This window comes from Syzygium oleosum, unplaced genomic scaffold (genome assembly GCF_021117445.2).
Source record: "Syzygium oleosum isolate NSW1041296 unplaced genomic scaffold, Sole_v2.1 Sole_v2.03, whole genome shotgun sequence".
NCBI classification, from domain to species: Eukaryota; Viridiplantae; Streptophyta; class Magnoliopsida; order Myrtales; family Myrtaceae; genus Syzygium; species Syzygium oleosum.
This window is the reverse complement of record NW_026607487.1, coordinates 10,518,079-10,544,739: the sequence shown is the minus strand read 5'-3', so window position 1 is coordinate 10,544,739 and position 26,661 is coordinate 10,518,079. Positions and strand designations below refer to the sequence as shown.

The 26,661-nt window shown below is 40.3% G+C and overlaps 3 pseudogenes; all 3 read left to right on the top strand.

Annotated features, from left to right (window-relative positions):
• LOC130134628 (uncharacterized CDP-alcohol phosphatidyltransferase class-I family protein C22A12.08c-like) overlaps window positions 1-7,180 on the top strand; it is a 90,473-nt pseudogene extending 83,293 nt beyond the window's left edge.
• LOC115667541 (uncharacterized protein YKR070W-like) lies at window positions 962-24,679 on the top strand (annotated as a pseudogene).
• Window positions 10,328-11,306, top strand: LOC130137654 (uncharacterized; annotated as a pseudogene).
• Window positions 24,680-26,661: the final 1,982 nt, after the last annotated feature.

The following is a 26,661-nucleotide window of genomic DNA, read 5'->3' as shown; positions in this document are numbered from 1 at the left end:
CCCTCTTTCATCTTAGCCGAGTTAGGCCCAGGTCACGTCCATAAAAGGTATCACATGGTCTATAAATAACGTGTCGAGCCCAATTCAATGATTGATCAAGTGGGCCCATAGCGAGGTCTACATGATTAATGATCGAGATGATATTGGCTCACGTGCTTTGTAAAGCATGTAATAATTTCTCATTTTCACACCCGATTGTTTTTCTTGACCCTTCCGCCAAAATCTTATCCCCTCGGACTGTGAACTGCCAAACGCATGTTAGAGCAGCGGCGTTGGAGGTGCTCGATGTGTTGGTTGTTCACATCAAGTATAGTCGTGAAAGGAGCAATTTTCGTAATTTAATGATTTTGCAAGGTTTTTGGTAAAGTGCTACCTTAAATTAGTCGGTGGCCTAAAATTGTAGAAGTATTTGCACAACTCATCCGAATTACGCTACGAAGAAATAGAAAAGATAGAGAAAATTACAAAAGAAGAAAATGAAAGAAGAAAAGAAAAGCCCAACATCATTTACTAAGGCTTCGTTTATTTTGTGAAAAATGAATGATTTGAAAAATATCTTTCCTAAAAATGATCGCTTGCATCGCCTACAAAAAATGAATAAACAAAAATATTTTCATCATCCAAGAAAATATTCATAAAAAGATTTATGTTGACTAACTATTTCAAACGATATAAGTTATCGTTTTTAGGAAAATGTTTTCAAAATCATTTACTTTTCACGAGAAAAACGGAGCCTAAAATCTAGCTTAAGACCTGAGCTCGCATCGGAAGGAAACGGTTATCAATATGATGGAATCTTTTTAGGATTTATTTTTGAGAAAATATTTTCTAAATTATTTATTTTTCAAGAATTAGGCCCGTTGAAATGATGGATTCCATAGTCGAGGCCCCTCCATCGTCTCAACTGGCCTATTCGCGGCCCCTGAACAATCGAACGCGAAGACTCTCAGCAATTGGGCCACTCTCTCTCTCTCTCTCTCTCTCTGTTTCTCTCACGTTGATCGAGTCTGGGACAGTGGAAGCTCGCTCCGTCCTCCTCGGAGCTTCATTTCCCAATGGTTCGTTCGAGCTCTTTCAAATCTCCCGAAGCGGATTTTCGCCGTGAGCGGAGGATGAGGCGCCAGCTTTTCGCAATCGCCTCGCGGAGCCGCCGCCGCCAAGAGCAACCGTCTCTGCTCGTCTCGCGCTCATTCTCGCGACGAGTCAGCTCGCAATGGAATCGGTGTGTTGTGTTCGGTCCCGCTTCGACGCTTGTGATTTCCGAAACTTTTCCGTCTCTTCTCGTCCTTGATCGAGTCGAACGATTGTGGTTTGCATCGCAGGCCTTCGTTCGGCATTGCCTTCGCCATCGACTGCGTAGTTCTCCTCGGCCATGCTCCCGTCGGCGGTTCTCCCCGCGCGCTCAAGAGATTGTACGATGATTCTGGTAAAGCTGTCGCTGTCGCTTGGTGACAATACCTGCGGGGCCTTGTGTCATGCTAACGATCTTGTTCTTTCGCGTGTTTTCCGATGTTTACGTTGCGAATGCGTGTTTTTTGCACTGATTTGCTACCGAATCTTCTGATGGACTATGAGGGCGGTGGATATGGAGATTCGTATCTGCTGTTTGATAACCAGCTATCGCTTACTTTATGTTCTACATCTTTTCAGGGAAGCTGAAGATACCTTTCGTATTCTTGACAAATGGTGAGTGTTCGTGATCGGTATACTTCAACAGGTCCTCGTACTTGCTCTAATGTGTTAGCAACTTTTACTATTACATTCCTCACTTTTGACACGTGTTAGCAAATGTGACCGTTCTATAGAATCAGCAGCGGTGAGCGTGCCATGATATAATGGTCCAACTAAAGTTTTCAAGTTGCATGCTGGACATCATACTCTTATTGTGGTTGATTATGCATTTATCAGCAAGTATCAGTACTTTTAAGATCTAATAGTAATCTTCTTGATGATTTCGAGATTGCTGCTATCTTATGTTTAAGTCTTTCAAGCACTTTGATCTGCGACGCCTTTTGAGATGCCCTTACCTTTCATTGTTCAATATGCTACTGCCTCGAAATAAGAAAATTCGCGTGTTAATTCTTAAAGAATCGATGTTGACCTTTTACTGCACGCGGCTAATAGCAATGGCTGATGCAGGGGGTGGTTTTTCTGAACCCAAAAGAGTCCAGGACTTAGGTCAACTATTTGGAGTCAACATTTTACCTTCGCAGGTAGTTCGTCTCTTGTTTTACAAAATCTGCTTGCCCTCACAATTCTGCTTGTTATCAGGTCCGGAACTGCTTTGTTTTGTTTGCCTCTCATCTTTTGACCAAGATACTTTGCAGGTCATACAGAGCCACACACCTTTTAAACAACTGGTAAATAGGTATGGATTTGATGGATTATCTCTATGACCAACTTCCAACGAGAAATGAAGCATGCTAATGTAAATCAGAACTGAGATTGCATTTGCTTTTTTCATGTATCTCTATCACGATTATGAAAATCTACGATCGCAAAATAAAATATTGTGCTTGTGTATTATTAGTTTGATGCGAATTCTCCTGTACAATAATTATTTACGGGTACACAAATTAGTAGGTTCAAACCTGTGAAAATAGACTTTGTTGAATGTACATATCTATTGTGTGTATGTGGATATCAAAGAACATGTCTCATTTCTTCGTCTCATGTGCTTTGTTCTTGGAAACTAGGGAAATGCACTGCCTATATTATATTATACGAATAGAAAAGACACAGAAGGGTGCCAATGCATGTACTAACTATTCTACTAGGATACTGCGTGGGCTCCTCTATTTTACTCACGAATACGCTTGTCGCGACCTACCCCCACCAAAGATCGGGTTTAGGCCAAGAGGTATTTGTCGATGGATATGAACAACGATTGGTTCGTTTGAATGGTGAACCAAATGGTTCATTAATCCAATGACCGAGGCACTCCCAAGGCTCATACCTCGCGCGACGAGAATTATCTAATTTAAGCATTTGATTGGAGTCGTCACTAGCCATGATCAAGGGTCAGCTAGAAACCCTGATCGAGACGCGGGAGTGTCATCTCGATACGCGCGAAATCAGAGATTCTAAAATTCGGGGACTTGATTACACTAGCGATCTAACTAGTGCCATTTCGGTACCTAAACTTGAATTTTCGCAAACTAACGTACCGGGCAGCCTATCGAAAAAGTTAAGATTCCGCCTAACCGTTCTAAAAATAGAAAACAATAATCAATATATTAAAAGTGCGTAACCAGATAATCATAAAGAAAATAAACAACTAGCGACCTAGCATCGTCTCTATAAAGAAAAAGGCAATCAAAAGCCCTAAGGTAAAGCCCTAATGGCTTATCCGATTTTTGAGAATTTTTTAGAGGGTTTTTCTCATTTTTTATTTTTTATTTTTTGAGTTTTTAACCTAAAATCTAGTGAAATTAAGCCAAAAACTAATTTCTGAACATTTCCTAATTTTCTGATTTTTTTGGAAAATTTCCGAATTTTTCCGAATTTTTAAATTTTTTTGAATTTTCTGAATTTTTTTAAATTTTTTTAAATTTTTTTTTATTAATTAATTTTTTTGGGATTTTTAAACATTTTCGATTTTTTTTTGGAATTTTTTTTGAAAATTTTTATTAATAAAATAAAGATTCCGACCGGGTCCCCTGACCCGATCCGCCCGACTGCCCGACCCGGGTTACCGACCCGCCTGAGTTTTCAAATTTTGATTTTTAAATTATTTTTTTTCTTCTCTTTTCTTTTTTCTCTCTTTTCCTTTTCTTTTCTCTTTTTTTTTTGTTTCTTTTTCTATTTTTTCTTTTTACTCCTTCTTCCCCTTCGTGTCTTCTGCCCAGAACTTATCTCTTCTTCAATGGCCCTCTTCACCGAGAACGTCTTCGCCGAGGCCACGCCGGGGTTTCGCCGGGAACACCCACCGCTGACCGTCGGCTCCGACCACAGCACCGACGGCGGACGCTAGCCTTACGCCGTCATCGCTGGCCGTCGTCCCGGCGACCATACTGGCGACTTGAAGAAAAACCGGAACTCCCCGCCGGCGACCCCAAAACTGACTATCCGACCATCCCATGTTCGGCTCCTCCGATAGACATTTAACTCGCACAAACAAGCATACATTCTCAAAATAAGGCATCGGAAACTAACAAGGTGGGACTCCAACAGCGGCTCCAACTTGCACGCTCGTCCATGGCCAAAGTTGAGAAACAACGAAATGTGCCGAAAAATCGAAAGAAAAACACGAGATTAGTCACTATTCAGCACACATAGGCAATAATCAAGCATGAAAAACCAAGCTCTAAGTACCGATTCCACAAAAAATCATTTGGACCCCATTTTGGCATTTCGTCGAACATGTGGGGGCGTTTAAAAAATGGGATCACAGATCCGATTTTGACTAAGTTCACGGTTGATTTTCGACGTATAACATCCATACCATCCTCACTGGGTGTCAAAAAAAATGTTTGCTTCGGTCGACGGGGCCGGGCGACCACCGAATAGGCTCGGTGTGCCCGGCACCCGAGAGGCGGGAGAAGGGGAAGCAAAAACAGGGGACCTTAGCTAGTACCCACCTGGTTCGCGGCCGATGAGAGAGAGAGGCGCGACGGCTGGGGGGGCTCGGCGACGGTTCAGGCGGTCCTCTGGCGAGCGGACGAAGCTCGGACCTCTCTGGTTCGCCTCAACCTTCTCTCGATCTCCCCTTTCTCTGCTGAAACTCTCTCCTTTTTTCTCTTCTTCTCTCTGTTCTCCCCCTGATTCCTCCTCTTTGCTCCCTTTTATCCCGGATCAGGAACTTCCTTTTGGGACCACTGGCCGCCTGATCTCTGGCCCCACTTCGACGCGCGACGATGCCCCCTGCTGCTGGGCAAGTTCCTCTGCTGCCCCTCGACGCCGTTCTGCTCTCTGGTAACGTTGTCCCTGGTCCCCGTCCTCGCCGAGAGTGACAGAAAGGAAGAGAAGATTGTGCTGGGCTGGGCCAAAGAGGAAAGAAAACTGGGCTGGCCCACGCAGGAAGGAAAAGAAAAAGGGCAAAAAGAACTGGGCCGGGCTGATCCGGCCCACTCGAACCGGGTTGGATCGGCCCGGATTTTTTTTTTTTTTTAGATTAGCAAAATATGTCTAATGAACCCTATTGATGCTAATGCACCTAATGTCTATATGCCATGTGATTAAATGAAAATTATTCATCTTTAGGGGTAAAAAATTAACCCCTAATTTTATATGTAATTAAACTAAAACGGATAGGGAAAAATTAGGTGTCAACAACGCTACTCTATTTTATTAATCTGTTTCCTAATTGAGGTTTTTGCACAGATTTGAGAACGATCTTGTCGTTGCTGTAGGCAAAGGAGAACCTGCTGCTGTGATGTCTGAATATGGATACAAGTAAATATTTTGACCACTTCTCTAGGTTCACAAATGTATCCAGCATGTCTCAATTACTTGCTTGTGCATGCAGCTGTGTGGTGTGGGGGGAGGGGGGAAAGAGAGAGAGAGGCAATAAGGATCAAGATATGTATTTAACAAAATTGATAATGAAGGATATAACTTTAATGTCTAGGTGATATATAGGCACAAGCAAAGTTAATAAAATCGCTCAAGTTCTCGGGGACTCCGATGTCGCAGACAAGTCTTCTCCATATATCATCTTAATTGTTGCGTGTTCAATACTGTTTCACCTGAAACGAGAACTCCAATAGCTTGATTCTCTTATTTCTTTTCTCCGGTTGACCCTTTTCTGCTTATGTCTTTTCTATACAGAAATGTTTTGTCAATTGATGAGTACACTAGCTACTTTGATGCCATTGATCCACTGGCACCGTACAAGAAATGGACAACTAAGCCAGACGTTGACCAGAATAGCACTTCTAATGAGATGGCGAAGAGAAAAATTGCCGTGCAAACACAGAGAGTTAAGGCAGCATTCATAGTCAGTGATTCTGTTGACTGGAGCAGAGACATTCAGGTTGTGACCACTCTAAAGATCTTGTTCTTTCTTAGATTATCTAATTCGCTGTTGAGTTCATACTGGGCTTTTAGTCACGCGAGTTCTAAATCTTTGAACTGATTATCAAAAGGCACTAGGCTTTGTTTGTTTGTTCAGTAACTACTCTGCTACTTTAGTCATCATCTTTTTAGAAGTCTAGTGGGTGCTGAAATATAGTTTGAAAGAAGTGATCAAATGGAGTGTTATCATCTATCTATCTGTCTGTGTACATTTAAATAATTCTGCGATAATTAAGTTTGGGTTTAGGTGCTCTGTGACTTGTTGAGAACTGGAGGGCTTCCTGGAAGGGGGACTGGAAAGCAACCGCACCTGTTTTTTGCAAATGATGACCTAGAATACCAGGTAAGCTATGCCGTTTGTGATGCCAGCTGCAATCTTGAGTTTTTGAAGCCTTAGTGGAACTAAAGACTGGCTGATGACTAGCTGACAAAGTGTAAAGGCAGGCTACTTTTCCTGCTGAACGTCCGTCTGGGTATGGGAGCTTTCAGGATTGCATTAGAAGCAATCTATAATAGGTAAGATAGTGAGGTTTCAGCTTCTCAATGTTTAGTTCTGCATGGAATTTAATCTAAATATTCTCGACAAAACATTAAAGAATGACCTATAGATCCTTGTGTAGGCCTAATTTGACTCAATGCAGGATAGCAACATGCATTGATCTTCAATCTTATGTTGCACATTGTTTACTTCTCTCTGTTCTGCAGAAAAAATGCCATTCCGCTGGCATTTACTTCATATGGGAAGCCAAATCCATTTGTCTACTGAAATGCTGAGACCGTTTTAAGGAATCTTATGCCATCTTATTTAAGCAACCTAGATGTGGAGAATACTACAAACTCTGGCATTCGTTATTTGAAAACCCTGTACATGATAGGAGATAATCCAAAAATCGACATTAGAGGCGCACGAGAGGTATATTTTATAACGAGAAACATATTTTATCATATCAGTAATTTTATTTCCGAACATAATCACCAATACTGCTAACAACTCCTTCAGGCAGGAGATCCTTGGTTTTCTATACTAACAAGGACTGGGGTATTCAAGGGAAAAGATAATCATTCAGAGTTCCCTGCGGACTTGGTAGGTATTTGTACTTTTAACAAAATTCAGACATCTCACTATCTCTCTCTCTTATCTCTCCTCATATGTATGTTGGGGTGAGTTGATGGTAGGTTTCTAAGTGAGCGGATCATGTGCATTCCAGCATGTTCACTTCTTTGGTTTAGAGATTTTATACCTGTGATCCTAGCGGAAAGTCTTGTTGAGACTGCAGATTTTTTATTCCACCGGGAAAACATTAAGAAGTAAGTAGATTGTGTAATCACTTAGGCCTTGTTTGGTTCACCTTGGAGTAAAAAAAACAGAAAATGGAATCTCATTGCAACTCATCTTTGGTGGATTTATGATCGCAGAATCAAAGTCCCTAGGTAACGGATTCTTCTAAAAATTCAGAATTGGATTGCTAAAGTAGAGCTGGTACTGGGATTCCTAGAAAAGAAAAACATTCATTAACCCAACCCACTTATTTGTCTGAGCTTCATCATCTTCAATCCTACAAACCAGAACTCTCTCTCTCTCTCTCCATTCATCATCTTCAAATCCTTCCTATGTGAGTTTCGCCTGCATCTTGATTCCATAGCCCTCACATTCCTCTACTAGGTGAAATCATTTCTCTCTCTCGCCATTGTGAAACCTGGTTGGATTCTTTATGAAGACGTGAGCTATGAGCATCACATAGGCTTGGGTGGGAACACAAAGTTCCATTTACAAACTCGGCCGAGTTGCTGTCACTCCATTTGTTATTGTGATTGGGTCTTTGACTCAAAACACGATGAGGATGACAATATCACGATGGCTTGAGGTAACTGCTATGAAGTAGTTTGAAGGTAGATGGGAATGGCTTCGTCTTCATCGATGCGGATTTTGTGTGAAATGCTTGACTTGCGAGATTTTGATGAGTTGTATATAATGGGTTTGTTGTGGACTGTAAAATCATTTAGAGAACAATAATCGGGAAATTGTTGAGGGATCTTGTGTGGTTCTTCATTCTGTTTCTATCCTAGTTTTTCGCTATCCGCTTTGTATATGTTGATTGGAGATGGATTCCATTTCTTACATGTTTTAACCTCATTTTGCAACTCACACTGGACGTTTCTCTCTTCGTTGGCAATTTGAAACCAAACAATAAAGAAAGAAAAACCCCACTCCTAGGAATTTGATTGCTTAGATTGGAATTCCTTTTCATGATTCCATGGCCATGAGCCAGACATGGCCTTAAGTTTTTGAGGTGTCAGCGTGGATAATCCTCCCATACTTATATACCTTGCTTTGCTATGCTCTGGGTGATCTATAGTTTTTAACTTTGGTTGGGTGAAACATGATTGAACGAACCCTTTCCCTCTTTAGCCTAGCAAAATGTCGGTCTTTCAAAACCATGCATAATCGAAAGCCACTTTTGCTGGGAGTTTGTCTTCTCCGTAAAATTTCCAAGGTTAAAAATGAATTCGAAAATCGCTCTTCCTAGTTGAACTCTTTTATGTTTACCTATGCAGGTTGTGGATACTGTTGAGGACGCTGTCGACTTCATCTTGAGGAAGGAATGCGGTTCTTGACATCGTATAGATGAAAGATACCTTTTCTTTCTGTGGTATCTGAACAATCGTCAATTCTTTGGAAGCTAACATAATCTTTCCGTTTTGTGTTTTCCCTATCTCAAAAAGTAACTACTATTCGCTAGTCTATGAATTTTGTTTATCATGTTTCATGTATGACGTTCCCTAAAGGCGGTCAGCATCCCATCTGAATTAGGTAGAATCAAATGAACAATTTATGGTTCTTCTTGCTCTTTCCTCAAAGCATGCGATCTCGATGAGACACTTTTGGGAATATTCCAATGTTCCTTCTTACATGTATATGAGAATTGTACTTTGCAAATCTGCAGATTTTCTGGACCCTTCCAATACCAAACGGGACCAATGTTTACATCTCCAAATTCAGCCATGGTTGACGGACCTCATGTTTTGGCAGAGCAAGAGGTAAGTTTCATATTGGAAGGCACGATGCAAAACAAATTCAGAATGGAGAATCGCCGAAAATAAGCAGCAAGTAAGGGGCCTCAACAGAAAAGATGCGTAACTTATCAAAAGAGATAACAATAATAACGGAAAACATACATTAGTTATTGTGCACGGTTGAACCAGCATATCGAAACTTAAGAACGAACTGATCGTTTGAATGACATGATGCGGAAATTTTCTATCTTTTCACCGCCCTTAATACTCAGTAGCCTTAGAACTTTAGGACTTGCTTAGGATGGCTTTCGAGTTTCCCAAGTGATTTGTCCAGTGCGATGTGGAAATCGCTAAAAGGAACCAGCTCCGTCTTGCAGTTTTGGGGAAATTCATACGCATCCACAATCCAAACACGCTATCTTGAAGATATATACTATCGAAAATTACTTAAAAGATATGGAGACCTAAATACAGCAATTTGAGTATGTGCAAGAGGTTTGCTACTTTTTTTGATCGTTTTTCCTGAATCTACGTCTAAAACCCACACTAAAGACACTTTAAAGGTATAATGTTTTTGGATAATGAGTCGATTAGACATCAATCGTTTCACAATATTTAAATATATACCTACTGCCAAACGCCGAACTTCCATTTCACTATCCCCATCTACCCTTCACTTCAACAAATTATTTTCTCCATGGTCTACGTGTCAAAGGGCAAAGATTCGCTGCCACAACATCTCCAAAATTTTTCTCCTCAGTTAAATTTTCTCTATGAATATGCTATTCAATCTTGCATGCACTAAAGTTGGAATATACCATCACATTATAATTTGAGTAGAACGCCTATTCCCACCATAGGCTACATGAAGAAAGATGATTATGAGCATGTATAAATACTCAGGGTGTGCGCTCGTTTCGCGAAAAATGGATAATTTGGAGAACATTTTTCGAAAAATGATTACTCATATGGTTTAGAAAAATTAGTATCGATAACAATTCATGCCTAATTATTTTCGTGGGCGATGAAAAATTTTTCTATTAATTTATTTTTATAAATGATATAAGTGATTATTTTTCGAAAAGTAATTTTCAAATTACTTATTTTTCGCAAAACGAAAGTACTCTCGAATTCAATGGGGGTAGGCGAATGATATTCCCTACTCTTTGTCCTATCTTCTTCAATTATTACATCGTGCGCACACCCTCACAGTAAAGCAGGTGACGTATTAAATTAAAACACGCACCCACTCACGTGGGGGATTAGATAGAGAGCCATTATAACTAGATGCTACCTAATGAGAATTCTCACTTCTTTGCAGGTCGCGTAAAAAATTGGAGCAACAACATCCTTCACTGGTTTGCTCGGTTCTTCTTGTGAAGGTACGTGCAACCACCTACTTCGGATCGTATTATATCTCACCGGATTCCGTGTCGAATTATCTCGATCTCGCGTTCGGATCATATGATATTCTCATTTCATCATGATGAAAAAGTTATTGCCTTATGAATTGATGCTTCATAATATGTCTGTAAACTCACCGCTCGGCGCTTGCATTGAACTACCTCCACAGAGTTTTTTTGATGGAGAACAGTAACTATCCACAAACTCATCCGGCTTTCCGGTACTTTCCTCCTCCGTCAGCATGGATCGATCCGAATTCTGTATCGTCTGACGACGATAAAACTCCAACGTGGGTTATTGTTGGCGTAGTCATTGTTGTCGTCATTCTCTGTGGTTTCCTTTTCTACTACATCTGGAGGCGAGAGAAGAAAATCTGGAAAAAAGCGGCCGTGGCAAAGCCAGCTCCTCCGGCTCCGGCTCCGGCTCCAGCTCCCAAAAAAGAAGAGAAGAAAGATGACGGTAAGCAACCGAAGCCGCCTCCTCCTCCCGCGCATCCGCCAATCTTCATCCCGATGGGCTTACCAGCTCATTGTCCGAGATGCCATTACAAAGGAGGACGATATTCTTCATCATATGCTTGCCCTCAGTGTGCGTGGCAGAGTAACCGTAGTGAAGGGTAGCCAGACAACAGATAGAGACAGAAATTACCGAAGTTTTTTCTCATCTTGTTGTGTGGCAAGTGAATTTGGAAGCTTCTATTTATGTTTGTGTGTGAAACTTGAACGACGCACGGTCGTCTACTTCTACTGTACAATGTTGGAGATTTCATGGGAAGAATAACTTTTGCGTCGGAGGGTTTATCGAATTTCTTCTCATAATACATGAGCAGTTCTATGGTCTTCGAGAAATAGATTCTCGCATCATAACGAAAATTATAACTCTTTGCGTTTTTTTTTTCCGTAATTTCGATACAAATCGTCGTAAATTGACCAAATGATCCACATACATGATAAAAGAGCATTCCTGCTCTCGTCGAGAACCGTTTGACAGATTTGCTCCATTATTACCTCATATTCCTAAGAGAATCATCGGAACTAAGCCACGTAGCGATACTCGCAAAATAGAATGGACTATTTTATTGGCTCTTTTGGGCTGGCCTCTCGTACTCCAATATGTACAGGTGGAATTATTATTAATCCCGATCCAAAATGAAGTGCAAGGGACGGGTTACTCTAGAAAGTGTCCCGTGAGTGAGTGAATGGAACTGGAAGTGTGGTTGTGACACAAACTCCTCAAAGTCTTTATGGTCAATGGATGATATCTATATTTGAGCCAACAAACCTAATTTTCAGACCAAAAATATATATATAAAAAAAATAAACCTTGCTTTGACTCAAACCTTATTTGATCTAGGATGTTAAATTATGTCTCGAGTTTGAACCGTTTACGAAATCCGATTTAATAGGATAAATATCCAAGTTTGACCGCATAATGAAATTCAAGAGTTGGACTCACCATTGTTACAGCAGATTGGACTAATAATAGAGCAACATAATAGTTATCATGCCCAACGTAAAAAAAAAAAAAGATGGGCACTATAATTGCAAGACAAAATAAAGGCCCACAAGGGTTTCTGTAATATTCCCTTCTCCTCGTTGAAGCCGCCAGTGTGCGGACTCCAAGTGTGTGGACTCCCAAGAACGCAGCCACACCACGAGCTCTTGATGTAGACGAACGAACAGAGAACACTCCGTTTCTTTGGCCGTGCGCACGTGATTTGTGTTGTGAGTTTTACGTCCAAGTAAATTCTTTATTTGTAAATATTTTGGGTTATGGTATAATTTAGGTGTGGAAAATACTCAAACGCGTGAGCGATTGTAACTCCAATTATCCAATTTTAGTGGATTATTCATTACCGGCTTTTTTCGTAGATGTAGGTATCGACACTCGGACCGAACCACGTAAATCTCTAGTGCCATTTATTGTTCATCGTTTATTTTTTTGATTTTCTTGCATTGACTTGAATTGCAAGATCCAGTTAGCGTTTTCGTGCATTAATTTTACAACATATACAACATATAGGATATTATAGGTCTGGCATCTATAAACTATTATCAAAATATTATCGAGCTTAGACAATGCTAAACTAGATAACCAAACCACCAATCAAACACTAGGCTAGATAGAGTCGAAAGATAAAGCAATCGAATGGCATGACCACGAGCTCTTGATGTAGACGAACGAACGAACAGAGAACACTCCGTTTCTTTGGCCGTGCGCACGTGATTTGTGTTGTGAGTTTTACGTCCAAGTAAATTCTTTATTTGTAAATATTTTGGGTTATGGTATAATTTAGGTGTGGAAAATACTCGAACGCGTGAGCGATTGTAACTCCGATTATCCAATTTTAGTGGATTATTCATTACCGGCTTTTTTCGTAGATGTAGGTATCGACACTCGGACCGAATCATGTAAATCTCTAGTGTCATTTATTGTTCATCGTTTATTTTTTTTGATTTTCTTGCATTGACTTGAATTGCAAGATCCAGTTAGCGTTTTCGTGCATTAATTTTACAACATATAGGATATTATGGGTCTGGCATCTATAAACTATTATCAAAATATTATCGAGCTTAGACAATGCTAAACTAGATAACCAAACCACCAATCAAACACTAGGCTAGATAGAGTCGAAAGATAAAGCAATCGAATGGCATGACCAGGCTTCGTAGAAGGTACAGTATATGATTCGGAAAAAAAGAAAGAAACATCCTTCGTAACAAGTTATAAATGAGTAGAATCGAGTTGAATCGAATTCAATTTCGAGCCCGACATACTATATCGAGTTGAGCTCGAGCATAGGGATTCGAAAACCAAATTTTGTTCATATTCACGATTCAACATCAAAGCATCGATTTCAAGTCAAACTTTGCATCGATACCAATCTACTCAACTCCCCTTATTATGTTGATTTTTCGTTTGCCCACGATCTCTAAACACGATACGCACAGAAGCGCTATGTAATTATTATCTCGACAACCCCTCTTCTCTCTTTTGCTATCGATGCGGATCGGCCTTTCGAAAGAGGAGAGTGAACTAGCGGTATTTTGACCGGGGGTGGCTAATTAGGGTTTCCAATTGAACATAAAATCAATACCTTAAGAAAATGGGGAGAATTAGGATTTTGCTAGACAACATTTCCGGCTGGATCATCCCGTACGAGATGGCTAAAAGTCGTAGAATGCGGCCGCGTCAACGCGTTCCAAGGCAATGATGGAGCAGTTGTAGGAAAAACAAGCAAAATGCTACGGAGTCGATGAGGAGATGGTGGGGACGGAAATCACATTTTCTCACACGACCAAGACCATAAAATCAAATGCTATTGGTCGATGGGACGATAAACCAAGAAGTGGCGTACACAAGCTTTCGGTGAGTGCAGCAGGGTTTGTCAAAGAAAAGTGTGGAAAATTTCCCTTATTTGATGGATTTCCAAGATTAATGGTAAATAGTTGGGGGAGAATTAGGCAGCAATTCACTAAGAACTAACCCGATCCAGACCAATTTCTTCCCAAAAACTAAAAAGACCAAGATCGCCATCAATATATTCCATTAATACAACCTCGCAAGCTTCGAAGCCAGATCCACCTTGAAGCTTGCGGCCACCGTGGCCAGTAGCTACGGCGGACACTCCCGGATGTCCAGGCGACAATGACGAACGTGCACCTGCGGAGTTTGGCCGAGCGATCGTGTGGTTGAAGACGATAAACAATAACTTCAAAGAAGATGAACAATACGTTATGATGAGTTAGTTTTTTTAAACTTTTACTGATGTGCCGCCACATCAACGCTAAGTCAAATTTTTCTTCTTAATTTTTATCCAGATTTTGTTTCGGACAAAATTGCCCTATTCTAGTCGCCGGAAAAATTAAGTGTTTGCCGACCAGCGAGTTTAGGCTCTTATTTGAGACGGATTTGATCACTTCAAGTCCTTATTTGAAATAATATCCACTTTGGGTCTTTTTTTTTTATTTTAAAAATGATCTCACTTCTGCCCCTTATTTGGAATTTTCCCTTTAGTTTTTAATATTTGAGTTGAATCGAGTTTAATGCGAGCATATATACAGTATTGAGTTGAGCGCAAGCATGGGGTTGAGAAAACCGAATTGTCATATTTCCGGAATAATTGCACAATCTGTCCTAAAGTTATTGTACCGAAGCTCGAACCAATGAGGTATAAACTTTTTAGTTGAACCAATGTAGTCTTAAACTTACGTGGGAAAAAAATTAGGATTGCATCCGCATAACTTTCTCCGTTTGTTTGTTTATTTGATGGCTAACATAAACAGTCAATTCATGGGAAAAGTGCCGAATAAGTCCTAAACCTTTTGGGGTAGTGCCAAATTAGTCCTAAACCTATTTTTAGTGCCAATTGAGTCCTAAACCTTTTGATATAGTGCCAATTCAGTCCTTTTGGCCGGATTTTGCTGACGTGGACGTCGGCCGGCCAGCGACCGGTCACCGGAGCTGACGTGGACAAAATTTAATAATATTTTAATATTTTTTTGAATTTTTTTTTCTTCTCCCTCTTCCTCCAGCCGGTCGCCGGAGCGGCGACCGGCCGGAGGCCAGAGGTCGGCGAGGTCGACCTCGCCGGCCGGAGGGCGAGCCATGCCGGCCACTGGCGAGGCTCGCTCGACCCTCGCCATGGCCGGTCGAGGTCGACCTCGCCAGATCCGGCGAGGTCCGGCCTCGCCCGCCCGCCGGCGAGGCTCGCCGCCCTCGCCGCAGGTCGCGAGGTCCGGCGAGGGCCGGGAGAGGCTCGGCGGCGGCCGGGCGAGGCCCGACCTCGCCCGGCCATGGCGAGGGCCGGCGAGCCTCGCCTAGCCTGGCCGCGAGGCTCGCCCTCGCCGGCGACGGCGAAGGCGAGCCTCGCCAGTGGCCGGCGAGTTCGACCTCGCCGGCCTCTGGCCTCCGGCCGGTCGCCGCTCTGGCGACTGGCTGGAGGAAGAGGGAGAAGAAAAAAAAAGAAGAAAAAAAGAAAAAAAAATTCAAAAAAATATTACAAATATTATTAAATTTTGTTCACGTCAGCTCCGGTGACCGGTCGCTGGCCGGCTGACGTCCACGTCAGCAAAATCCGGCCAAAATGACTGAATTGGCACTATATCAAAAGGTTTAGGACTCAATTGGCACCAAAAATAGGTTTAGGACTAAATTGGTACTTTCTCAAAAGGTTTAAGACTTATTCAGCACTTTTCCCGTCAATTCATCTTTGCTTCTTTTGGCTTTTCATAATCTCTCGCGTTCAAAAAAGTAATCTAATTTCCAATTTAGCTTTTGACTACGAAGACCATAAAAACAGATGCTATTGGTCCACGAGAAAAATTAAATGTTAGCTGATGAAAGGATGTTAGAGTAAAAAAAAGAAGAAGAAGCTGTTAGAGTAATTATGCCTACTTAGAGAACAAGAGATTTTGCATTACTTTGGGCCCGGTGATTAATTAATACGTTCAAGAATGAAGATGGGACTATAGCACGGACGCAAAGGGTGTAGCTTTGATTAAGGCTCCGTTTGTTTCGTGAAAATTGAATGATTTAAAAAATATTTTCCTAAAAATGATCGCTTGTATTGCTTAAAAAAACGAACGAACTAAAAATATTTTTGCAGTCTACGAAAAATATTTAGACATAAATTGTTGTAGATAATAAATTATTTTTTATTAAATAATTATTTTGAGCGATATAAGCGACCCTTTTTAGGAAAATATTCGTTAAATTATTGATTGCTGAATGAAAGAGGACCCGACGAAGGTTGAATGGGCCGGGGATTCTCATGGATTGGCGAGTAAAGGCAGAGGAAAGAACTAAAAAAAGAAATGGAATCCCAATGTAATTGCAACTCATCTCGTGGTAAGTACATTGTGTAATCACTCACTTAGGCCTTGTTTGGTTCACCTTGCGAAGGAAATGGAATCCCATTGCAACTCATCTTTGGATGGATTTATGATCGCAGAATCAAAGTGCCTAGGGAACGGATTCTCCTTAAAAATGCAGCATCCATTTGTCTGAGCTTCATCATCATCTTCAAATCCTACAATACCAGAACTCTCTCTCTCTCTCTCTCTCTCTGTCCGTTCATCATCTTCAAATCCTTCCCACGTGAGTTTTGCCCGCCTCTTGATTCCATAGCCCTCCCATTCCTCTACTAGGTGAAATCATTTCCCTCTCTTGCCACTGTGAAACTTGTTTGGATTCTTTAAGTAGATGTCAGCTCCGAGCATCACGTTGGCTTGGGCGGGGACATAAAGTTCCATTTACAAACTCGGCTGAGTTGTTGTCACTCCATTTGTTCTTGTGATTGGGTCTTTTGACTCAAAACACGATAAGGATTGGAATATCATACTGGCGTGAGGTAATTGTTGTGAAGTACTTTGAAGTTACACGGGAATGGCTTCATCTTCATCGCTGCGGATTTTGCGTGAAATGCTTGATTAACGAGATTTTGACGAGTTATCTACAATGGGTTTGTTGTGAACTGTAAAATCATTTAGAGGACAATAATTGGGAAATTATCGAGGGATCTTATGTGGTTCTTCATTTTGTTTCTTATCCCTAGATTTTCGCTGTCCGCTTTGTGTATGTTGATTGGAGAAGCATTCCATTTCTTACATGTTTTAAACTCATTTTGCAACTCACGTTGGACATTTCTCTCTTCATTGGTGATTTGAAACCAAACAATGAAGAAAGAAAGAACCCCACTCCTAGGAATTTGATTGCTGAGATTGGGATTCCTTTTCATGATTCCGTGGCCATGAGCCAAACATGGCCTTAAGTGTTTGAGGTGTCAGCGTGGATAATCCTCCCATATTCACATACCTTGATTTGCTATGCTCTGGGTGATCTGTGAATTCTAACTTTGGTTGGATGAAACATGACTGATCGTACTCTTTCCCTCTTCAGCCTAGCAAAATGTCGGTCTTTGAAAACTGTGCATAATCGAAAGCCACTTTTGTTGGGAACTTGACCTCTCTAAAATTTCCAAGGTCAAAAATGAATTCGAAAACAGCTCATCCTAGTCGAACTCTTTTATGTTTACCTATGCAGGTCGTGGATACTGTTGAGGACGTCGTCGACTTCATCTTGAGAAAGGAATGCGGTTCTTGACATATGCCTATTTAGACGAAAGATGTATTTTCTTTCTGTGGTATCCGAACAACAGTCAATTCTTTGAAAATTGATACGCTTTTTCCATTTTGTATTTTCCCTATCTCAAAAAGTAACCAGTATTCGTTAGTCTTCTATGAATTTTGTTTATCATGTTTCATGTATGACGTTCCCCGAAGGCGGTCAGCATCCCACTTGAATTAGGTAGAATCAAATGAACAATTTATGGTTCTTCTTGCTCTTTTCTCAACGCATGCGATCTTGATGACATACTTTGGGAGATATTCCAATGTTCCTTCTTACATGTACATGAGAATCGTGCTTGGCAAATCTGCAAACTTGATAGGAAAAAAAGGAAAAGAAAAAAGAAGAAAACAATAAAAAATTTTGAAAAATATTATGAATATTATTAAAAATTATCCGCATCAGTGTCAATTGTCCTACGTGGTACTACTAGTGTCCACATATTAAAATTGGCTGGATAGACTCAATTGGCAAAACGTAAAAATGCTTAGGATTCAATTAGTAAAATTAAAAAGTTCAGGACTAAATTGATAAATTAGCAATAAATTTATGATTTTTTTGGACAATTTCCACGTATTAATTGCTTTCCCATTAAGCAAAGTTCCTTCGCTATCGGTCATGGACTCCGTCTGCGTCAAGCGTTTGATTCCATCGCTCTGATTAGTTGGCGACAGGTTGTTCTCTGTGTCGTATGGACATGAGTCACGTGAGTGACCCATAAGAGAGATATAGATAAGATTAAGACCAACGCGAGGACCTGGATTGGCAGTTTCGATGTGTCCATCTAAGACAGGCAGTTTCTTCAAGTTTTAGGGGGGATCTTACAACACTTTTCCGACATTTTAGAAGGCTTGAAAGAGAGGTGAATTGGACGTGGTTCTCTTTTATCTTAGCCGAGTTGGGCCCAGGTCACGTCCGTAAACGGTATCGCATGGTCTCTATCAATCAGTGTCGAGCCCGATTCATTGATTGATCGAGTGGGCCCATAGCAAGATCTACATGATTAATGATCGAGATGATATTGGCTCACGTGCTTTGTAAAGCATGTGATAATTTCTCATTTTCGCACCCGATTGTTTTTCTTGACCCTTCCGCCAAAATCTTATCCCCTCAAACTGTGAACCTCCAAACACATGTTAGAGCAATGGTGTTGGAGGTGCTCGATGTGTTGGTTGTTCGCATCAAGTATAGTCGTGAAAGGAGCAATTTTCGGAATTTAATGATTTTGCAAGGTTTTTGGCAAAGCGCGACCTTAAATTGGTTGGAGGCCTAAAACTGTAGAAGTATTTGTGCAACTCATCCGAATTACGCTACGAGGAAATAGAAAAGACAGAGAAAATTACAAAAGAAGAAAACGAAAAAAGAAAAGAAAAGCCCAAAAGCATTCACTTAGGCTCTGTTTGTTTCACGGAAAATGAATGATTTGAAAAATATTTTTCCAAAAAAATAATCGCTTGTGTCACCAACAAAAAATGAATAAATCCAAGAAAATGTTTAGATATATACTATTGTCGATATTAATTTTTTTTATCAATCAATTATTTGAAGGGCGATGAACGATCATTTTTAGAAAAATATTTTTTAAATTATTCATATTTCATGACACAAACGAAGCCTAAAATCCAGCCTTAAGAGCTGAGCTCGGATCCGAAAGAAGGCCCGCCCATCATTTCAACGGGCCTAATTCGCGGCAACTGAACAATCGAACACGAAGACTCTCAGCAATTGGGGGCCATTCTCTCTCTCTCTCTCTCTCTTGTTGATCGAGTCTGGGACAGTTGAAGCTCGCTCGCTCGCTCGCTCGCTCCGTCCTCGCGACGACTCAGCTCGCAATCGGATCGGTGTGTTGTGTTCGGTCGCGCTTCGACGCCTCGTGATTTCCCGATAATAATTTTTCGTTCTCTCTTTTTGTCCGTGATCGAATCGAACGATCGTCGGTTTTCATCGCAGGCCTTCGTTCGGCATTGCCTTCGACATCGACGGCGTGGTTCTCCTCGGTCATGCTCCCGTCGGCGGTTCTCCGCGCGCGCTCCAGAGATTGTACGATGATTCTGGTAAAGCTTTCGCTTTCGCTTGCTGGCATACCTGCGGGGCTTGTGTTATGTCGTGCAAGTGATCTTGGTGTTTCGCGTGTTTTCCGATGCTTACGTTGCGAATTCATGTTTTTGCACTGATCGCTACCGAATTTTCTGATGGACTGTAAGGGCGGTGGACATCGAGATTCGTATCTGCTATTTGATAACCAGCTATCACTTACTTTATGTTCTACATCTTTTCAGGAAAGCTGAAGATACCTTTTGTGTTCTTGACAAATGGTGAGTGTTCGTGGTCGGTATACTTCAACAGGTCCTCGTACTTGCTCTAATGTGTTAGTAACTTTTATTATTGCATTCCTCACTTTTGACACGTGTTAGCAAATGTGATCGTTCTATAGAATCATCAGCGCTGAGCGTGCCGCGATATAATGGTCCAACTAAAGTTTTCAAGTTGCATGCTGGACATCATACTCTTATTGTGGTTGATTATGCATTTATCAGCAAGTATCAGTACTTTTAAGATCTAATAGTAATCTTCTTGATGATTTCGAGATTGCTGCTATCTTATGTTTAAGTCATTCAAGCACTTTGATCTGTGATGCCTTTTGAGATGCCCTTACCTTTCATTGTTCAATATGCTACTGCCTTGAAATAAGAAAATTCGCGTGTTAATTCTTAAAGAATCGATGTTTACCTTTTACTGCACGCGGCTAATAGCAATGGCTGATGCAGGGGGTGGATTTTCTGAATCCAAAAGAGCCCAGGACTTAGGTCAACTATTTGGAGTCAACATTTTACCTTCACAGGTAGTTCGTCTCTTGTTTTACAAAATCTGCTTGCCCTCACAATTCTGCTTGTTATCAGGTCCGGAATTGCTTTGTTTTGTTTGACTCTCATCTTTTGACCAAGATACTTTGCAGGTCATACAGGGCCACACACCTTTTAAACAACTGGTAAATAGGTATGGATTTGATGGATTATCTCTATGACCAACTTCCAACGAGAAATGCAGCATGCTAATGTAAATCAGAACTGAGATTGCATTTGCTTTTTTCATGTATCTCTATCACGATTATGAAAATCTACGATCGCAAAATAAAATATTGTGCTTGTGTATTATTAGTTTGATGCGAATTCTCCTGTACAAGAATTATTTACGGGTACACAAATTAGTAGGTTCAAACCTGTGAAAATAGACTTTGTTGAATGTACATATCTAGTGTGTGTATATGGATATCAAAGAACATGTCTCATTTCTTCGTCTCACGTGCTTTGTTCTTGGAAACTAGGGAAATGCACTGCCTGTATTATATTATACGAATAGAAAAGACACAGAAGGGTGCCAATGCATGTACTAACTATTCTACTAGGATACTGCGTGGGCTCCTCTATTTTACTCACGAATACGCTCTTCTATTTTATTAATCTGTTTCCTAATTGAGGTTTTTGCACAGATTTGAGAACGAACTTGTCGTTGCTGTAGGCAAAGGAGAACCTGCTGCTGTGATGTCTGAATATGGATACAAGTAAATATTTTGACCACTTCTCTAGGTTCACAAATGTACCCAGCATGTCTCAATTACTTGCTTGTGCATGCAGCTGTGTGGTGTGGGGGGAGGGGGGAAAGAGAGAGAGAGGCAATAAGGATCAAGATATGTATTTAACAAAATTGATAATGAAGGATATAACTTTAATGTCTAGGTGATATATAGGCACAAGCAAAGTTAATAAAATCGCTCAAGTTCTCAGGGACTCCAGTAATCGCACACAAGTCTTCTCCATATATCATCTTAGCTGTCTGTGTTCAATACTGTTTCACCTGAAACGAGAACTCCAATAGCTTGATTCTCTTATTTCTTTTCTCCGGTTGACCCTTTTCTGCTTATGTCTTTTCTATACAGAAATGTTCTGTCAATTGATGAGTACACTAGCTACTTTGATGCCATTGATCCACTGGCACTGTACAAGAAATGGACAACTAAGCCAGACGTTGACCAGAATAGCACTTCTAATAAGATGGCGAAGAGAAAAATTGCCGTGCAAACACAGAGTTAAGGCAGCATTCATAGTCAGTGATTCTGTTAACTGGAGCAGAGACATTCAGGTTGTGACCACTCTAAAGATCTTGTCCTTTCTTAGATTATCTAATTCGCTGTTGAGTTCATACTGGGCTTTTAGTCACGCGAGTTCTAAATCTTTGAACTGATTATCAAAAGGCACTAGGCTTTGTTTGTTCGTTCAGTAACTACTCTGCTACTTTAGTCATCATCTTTTTAGAAGTCTAGTGGGTGCTGAAATATAGTTTGAAAGAAGTGATAAAATGGAGTGTTATCATCTATCTGTCTGTCTGTGTACATTTAAATAATTCTGTGATAATTAAGTTTGGGTTTAGGTGCTCTGTGACTTGTTGAGAACTGGAGGGCTTCCTGGAAGGGGGACTGGAAAGCAACCGCACCTGTTTTTTGCAAATGATGACCTAGAATACCAGGTAAGCTATGCCGTTTGTGATGCCAGCTGCAATCTTGAGTTTTTGAAGCCTTAGTGGAACTAAAGACTGGCTGATGACTAGCTGACAAAGTGTAAAGGCAGGCTACTTTTCCTGCTGAACGTCTGGGTATGGGAGCTTTCAGGATTGCATTAGAAGCAATCTATAATAGGTAAGATAGTGAGGTTTCAGCTTCTCAATGTTTAGTTCTGCATGGAATTTGATCTAAATATTCTCGACAAAACATTAAAGAATGGCCTATAGATCCTTGTGTAGGCCTAATTTGACTCAATGCAGGATAGCAACATGCATTGATCTTCAATCTTATGTTGCACATTGTTTACTTCTCTCTGTTCTGCAGAATACATCCCATTCCGCTGGCTTTTACATCATATGGGAAGCCAAATCCATTTGTCTATGGAAATGCTGGGACCGTGTTAAGGACTCTTATGCCATCTTATTTAAGCAACCTAGACGTGGAGAATACTACAAACTCTGGAATTCGTTATTTGAAAACCCTGTACATGATAGGAGATAATCCAAAAATCGACATTAGAGGCGCACGAGAGGTATATTTTATAACGAGAAACGTATTTTATCATATCAGTAATTTTATTTCCGAACATAATCACCAATACTGCTAACAACTCCTTCAGGCAGGAGATCCTTGGTTTTCTATACTAACAAGGACTGGGGTATTCAAGGGAAAAGATAATCATTCAGAGTTCCCTGCGGACTTGGTAGGTATTTGTACTTTTAACAAAATTCACACATCTCTCTATCTCTCCCTCTTATCTCTCCTTATATGTATGTTGGGGTGAGTTGATGGTAGGTTTCTAAGTGAGCGGATTGTGTGCATTCCAGCATGTTCACTTCTTTGGTTTAGAGATTTTATACCTGTGATCCTAGCAGAAAGTCTTGTTGAGACTGCAGATCTTTGATTCCACCGGGAAAACATTAAGAAGTAAGTACATTGTGTAATCACTTAGGCCTTGTTTGGTTCACCTTGGAGTAAAAAACAACAGAAAATGGAATCTCATTGCAACTCATCTTTGGATGGATTTATGATCGCAGAATCAAAGCGCCTAGGTAACGGATTCTTCTAAAATTTCAGAATTGGATTGCTAAAGTAGAGGTGGTACTGGGATTCCTAGAAAAGAAAAACATTCGTTAACCCAACCCACTTATTTATCTGAGCTTCATCATCTTCAAATCCTACAAACCAGAACTCTCTCTCTTTCTTTCTCTCTCTCTCTCTCTCCATTCATCATCTTCAAATCCTTCCCATGTGAGTTTCGCCTGCATCTTGATTCCATAGCCCTCACATTCCTCTACTAGGTGAAATCATTTCTCTCTCTCGCCATTGTGAAACCTGTTTGGATTCTTTATGAAGATGTCAGCTACGAGCATCACGTAGGCTTGGGTGGGGACACAAAGTTCCATTTACAAACTCGGCTGAGTTGCTGTCACTCCATTTGTTATTGTGATTGGGTCTTTGACTCAAAACACGATGAGGATGAGAATATCACGATGGCTTGAGGTAACTGCTATGAAGTAGTTTGAAGGTACATGGGAATGGCTTCATCTTCATCGATGCGGATTTTGTGTGAAATGATTGACTTGCGAGATTTTGACGAGTTGTATATAATGGGTTTGTTGTGGACTGTAAAATCATTTAGAGAACAATAATCGGGAAATTGTTGAGGGATCTTATGTGGTTCTTCATTCTGTTTCTATCCCTAGTTTTTCGCTATCCGCTTTGTATATGTTGATTGGAGATGGATTCCATTTCTTACATGTTTTAACCTCATTTTGCAACTCACATTGGACATTTCTCTCTTCATTGGTAACTTGAAACCAAACAATAAAGAAAGAAAGAACCCCACTCCTAGGAATTTGATTGCTTAGATTGGAATTCCTTTTCATGATTCCATGGCCATGAGCCAGACATAGCCTTAAGAATTTGAGGTGTCAGCGTGGATAATCCTCCAATACTTATATACCTTGATTTGCTATGCTCTGGGTGATCTGTAGTTTCTAATTTTGGTTGGGTGAAACATGACCGAACGAACCCTTTCCCTCTTCAGCCTAGCAAAATGTTGGTCTTTCAAAACCATGCATAATCGAAAGCCACTTTTGCTGGGAGTTTGTCTTCTCTGTAAAATTTCCAAGGTGAAAAATGAATTCGAAAGTTGCTCATCCTAGTTGAACTCTTTTATGTTTACCTATGCAGGTTGTGGATACTATTGAGGACGCTGTCAACTTCATCTTGAGAAAGGAATGCGGTTCTTGACATCGTCTAGATGAAAGATGCCTTTTCTTTTTGTGGTATCTGAACAATCGTCAATTCTTTGGAAGCTAACACAATCTTTCCGTTTTGTGCTTTCCCTATCTCAAAAAGTAATTACTATTCGCTAGTCTTCTATGAATTTTGCTTATCATGTTTTATGTATGACGTTCCCTAAAGGCGGTCAGCATCCCATCTGAATTAGGTAGAATCAAATGAACAATTTATGGTTCTTCTTGCTCTTTTCTCAAAGCATGCGATCTCGATGACACACTTTTGGGAATATTCCAATGTTCCTTCTTACATGTATATGAGAATTGTACTAGGCCAATCTGCAGATTTTCTGGACCCTTCCAATACCAAACGGGACCAATGTTTACATCTCCAAATTCAGCCATGGTTGACGACGGACCTCATGTTTTGGCAGAGCAAGAGGTAAGTTTCATATTGGAAGGCACGATGCAAAACAAATTCAGAATGGAGAATCGCCGAAAATAAGCAGCAAATAAGGGGCCTCAACAGAAAAGATGCGTAACTCATCAAAAGAGAAAACAATAATAACGGAAAACATACATTAGTTATTGTGTACGGTTGAACCAGCGCATCGAAACTTCAGAACGGACCGTTCGTTTGAATGACCTGACGCGGAAATTTTGTGTCTTTTCACCGCCCTTAATAATACTCAGTAGCCTTAGAACTTTAGGAATTGCTTAGGATGGCTTCCGAGTTTCCCACGTGATTTGTCCAGTGCGATGTGGAAATCGCTAAAAGGAACCAGCTCCGTCTTGCAGTTTTGGGGAAATCCATACGCATCCACAATCCAAACACGCTATCTTGAAGATATATACTATCGAAAATTACTTAAAAGATATGGAGACCTAAATACAGCAATTTGAGTATGTGCAAGAGGTTTGCTACTTTTTTTGATCGTTTTTCCTGGAATCTACGTCTAAAACCCACACTAAAGACACTTTAAAGGTATAATGTTTTTGGATAATGAGTTGACTAGACATCAATCGTTTCATAATATTTTTTTTTTGGTAAGGTAAATAGTTTCATAATATTTAAAGGGTTAATTCCAAAAAAAAGCACAAACTTTAAGTCGAGGGACAATTTTGACCCGAACTTTTTTTTGTTCCATAAAAAAGCATCAACTTTAGGTCGATTGACAATTATGGCCCGAACTTTTTTTGGTCCCGTAAAAAGCATCAACTTTAGATCGAGGGATAATTCTGGCCCGAACTATTTTTTGTCTAGTAAAAAAGCACCAACTTTCACTTAAATCCCAAATCTGGCCCTTATTGACTTAAAACCATTGATTTTCCAACTTGACGATTCCACCTTAGCAATAAATCAACGTAACTTGCTGACTGGATTTAAAGCATTATTCATTGTTTTATTCTCTGAACCACAGCTTGAAGAATAACGGTGAAACTATTCGTCTCCTTCACTTCACTGGCAAGTAAAAAATATCTCCAGATTGAATCTTTCTGGCCAAACTTCGTCGTTTTGTCGTAATTTGAAGCTGTAGACTACTGTCCGTCGACAGACGCCATGGATGAGATTTGCTAGGCTCACCACCATAACTTTTTTTCTCAAACAAGGGTAACTTCATACAGAAAGTCAATAGAGGGCCAAATTTGGGATTTAAATGAAAGTTGGTGTTTTTTTACGAGACAAAAAAAAGTTTGGGCCAGAATTGTCCCTCGACCTAAAGTTGGTGCTTTTTTATGGGACAAAAAAAAGTTTGGGCCAAAATTGTCCCTCGACATAAAGTTGGTGCTTTTTTTTGGAATTAACCCAATATTTATTTAAATATATACCTACTACCAAACGCCAAACTTCCATTTCACTATTCCCATCTACCGTTCACTTCAACAAATTATTTTCTCCATGGTCCACGTGTCAAAGGGCAAAGATTCGCTGCCACAACATCTCCAAAATATTTCTCCTCAGTTATATTTTCTCTATGAATATGCTATTCAAGCTTGCATGCACTAAAGTTGGAATATACCATCACATTATAATTTGAGTAGAACGCCTATTCCTACCATAGGCTACATGAAGAAAGATGATTATGAGCATGTATAAATACTCAGGGTGCGCGTTTGTTTCGCGAAAAATGAGTAATTTGGAGAATATTTTTTGAAAAATGATTGCTCATATCGTTTCGAAAAATTAGTATCGATAACAATCCATACCTAACTATTTTCACGGGCGATGGAAAATTTTTTCATCAATTTATTTTTATAAACGATACAAGCGATTATTTTTCGAAAAGTATTTTTCAA